The 2672-nt window shown below is 29.5% G+C and overlaps 3 non-coding genes across 3 annotated transcripts; 1 reads left to right on the top strand and 2 right to left on the bottom strand.

Moving 5' to 3' along the window:
* Positions 1 to 537: 537 nt before the first annotated feature.
* TRNAD-GUC (transfer RNA aspartic acid (anticodon GUC)) lies at positions 538 to 611 on the bottom strand. The gene has a single exon. It is a non-coding gene; the product is annotated as a tRNA-Asp (tRNA).
* Positions 612 to 934: 323 nt separating this feature from the next.
* On the bottom strand, positions 935 to 1018 carry TRNAY-GUA (transfer RNA tyrosine (anticodon GUA)). Its single transcript has one exon. It is a non-coding gene; the product is annotated as a tRNA-Tyr (tRNA).
* A 717-nt stretch (positions 1019 to 1735) lies between these two features.
* On the top strand, positions 1736 to 1807 carry TRNAT-GGU (transfer RNA threonine (anticodon GGU)). Its single transcript has one exon. It is a non-coding gene; the product is annotated as a tRNA-Thr (tRNA).
* The last annotated feature ends 865 nt before the right edge of the window (positions 1808 to 2672 follow it).

Here is a 2672-nt window from a genome sequence, read left to right as displayed (position 1 = left end):
AATCAAACACGTACCAATTTACACAAATCAATTATTAAATCATGTAGATTACATCAATTGGCATAAACACAATTAAAGGAAAACACCTAGTTACCTTATTAAGCAATTAATCCTAAAGGTCGTCTTCAACGATATAAACATCTTCTCCAGGTGCGGTCTCCACGCCTTTATGGGATCATCCAGGTGCCAAAGACAAGGACTCTAATATATATATATATATATATATATGTATATATACATATATATATATATATATATATATATATATATACACATATATATATATATATATACACATATATATATATATACATATATATACATATATATATATATACATATATATATATGAAAAACTGACTACAAGGGGTTAAGTTCTAAAATACCTTTCTTTTTTTTGTCATTTTTTTTTTAGTTTTTGCTCTTTTTTTGATAGAACTTAAATTCTAGTCTAAATTGAATTTTTTTATTATTACATTACACGGGGTCTAAAAAGAAACATGAGATACTTGTTTGATCTTTGGTTATTGGATCCGTCGGGACTGACGGGGCTCGAACCCGCAGCTTCCTCCTTGACAGGGCGGTGCTCTAACCAATTGAACTACAATCCCAAGGAACTAAGGTATACAATATCCCTTTTTATGATTTGATTGAAATCATTTAGAGTTCGAATTTTTGTCTTATAATATAGAAGGGAGTTATTAGTGATATAAGGATCTCTGTATGAATATGTACTTGAGTGAGAACAACACGAATTACTAGTTAATTTTCTTTAGTTTTAATTATCCCATAGGATGAATCTTGATAATGATCTAGATCATTATTTAAATTTCCCTTAACAAATAAAAAACAGAAAAATCGAGTCTTTTATTCCGCATGTCGGCCGTTTTGGGAGGACAAATATCTTCATCTAAATAATGGATGAGAGAGCTTTTGGGCCGAGCTGGATTTGAACCAGCGTAGACATATTGCCAACGAATTTACAGTCCGTCCCCATTAACCGCTCGGGCATCGACCCAGGAAGAATCTATTCAATTATAGGTTTATTGATTAGGCTTATTGATAATGCACGAGCAACTTCCTTTCGTAGTACCCTACCCCCCGGGGAAGTCGAATCCCCGCTGCCTCCTTGAAAGAGAGATGTCCTGAACCGCTAGACGATGGGGGCATACGTACCCAACTGCCATCATACTATGTTCATAGTATGAACAGTTTTTTGAAATTGTCAATATAATCGAATCTAATATATATTATTATTAAATTTTAAATAACAATAATTAGATTCAAGGGGTCTTTCCATCTTACATGATTACATCCAATTTTTTTTCATTTCATTTTTTTAATAATTCATTCAAACCATTCGATATTAAATCTATAAACTATAAAAAAATTCGTTCTAATTTTTTTTCTTAATATAAAAGATAAAATTTATTAAATTAGCGGAGGAAATCTAAATAATAGATAATTCAAAGGATCCGTTCAGGACGTGCTTTAGCTACTCAAAAAAAGGAGGTTTAAGGTAAACAAACCCCATATATCGCATTTAGAAACGAGCAGCTAGCTGCCTACTTATGTATATGTAAGTTGTATAATATAGAATATAATAACTTCATTAAATATATTTTATATGTATATTATATTTCTTATTTCTATTATAGAATAGATATAGGTGGTGACTCAGCCAATAATTAACTATATATAATATTTAATATATATATTTTAAATATATAAAAGGGCCCTTTTAACTCAGTGGTAGAGTAACGCCATGGTAAGGCGTAAGTCATCGGTTCAAATCCGATAAGGGGCTTTTTTGAGGTGTTTCATAAAAAAACACCATCATATTTGCACGCGGAATAGAGTTTTTGTTGATATCTAATATATAATTATATTATAAAGTTGAACTAATCTTCATTATAATGACTAAATAATAAAAATCGTATAAGCGGTCTGTTGAATCATTAAATATTTAGATTTTATATTATTTTTTTATTTCAATAAAATTGTTTAGAATAACAAAATTATAAATCAACAAATGAAAAAATAAGTAGACCTGACCTATTGAATCATGACTCTACCCACTATTCTGATATTAAAATGTGATTGAGATTAAAATGAAACAATTGACCTTTTTTTCTTTAAACTCTGCATGAATTTGTCGATATTTCCTACTAATTCTTTGTGTTCCTAGTTATTCCGATTCCGCATTAAAAAATTGGCTATTATCTTCCTCATAAAGAGGATAAAACTTTTATTAAATTACAAAATCACAAAGATAAAAAAAGCCATTTTCAATATCTATTTTTTCTTTGATTCCCAAATGGAAGTAAGTTCGACCTTATCTATTGAAATCTTATTCGATATAGCGCGACTTCATGTACAAACAATTTCTATATCCATGCACCCCCATATTTTTGTTCCAACAATTTAATGGAGAATGCATCCGGGAAGGAAACTTTTATTTCAAGTTTCTTTTTTTTATTGAATGAATATTGAATATCATATTAAATTGAATTTTAATTAAGTAAAAATAGGAATTCTTTCTTTTCCTGACAGAATAAAATGTAAATAAAAAAATAGTCGAAGTACCTTTCTTACCTTAACCCGCGAAAATGAAAAGATATACTCTAAAATTTCCGACGGCAGTGAGGGAGTAGATCTGGCTGTTCCTTGAA

Source organism: Silene latifolia, chromosome X (genome assembly GCF_048544455.1).
Source record: "Silene latifolia isolate original U9 population chromosome X, ASM4854445v1, whole genome shotgun sequence".
Classification (NCBI taxonomy): Eukaryota; Viridiplantae; Streptophyta; class Magnoliopsida; order Caryophyllales; family Caryophyllaceae; genus Silene; species Silene latifolia.
Note: the sequence above shows the minus strand (reverse complement) of the source record. Positions and strands in the feature narration are given on the sequence as shown.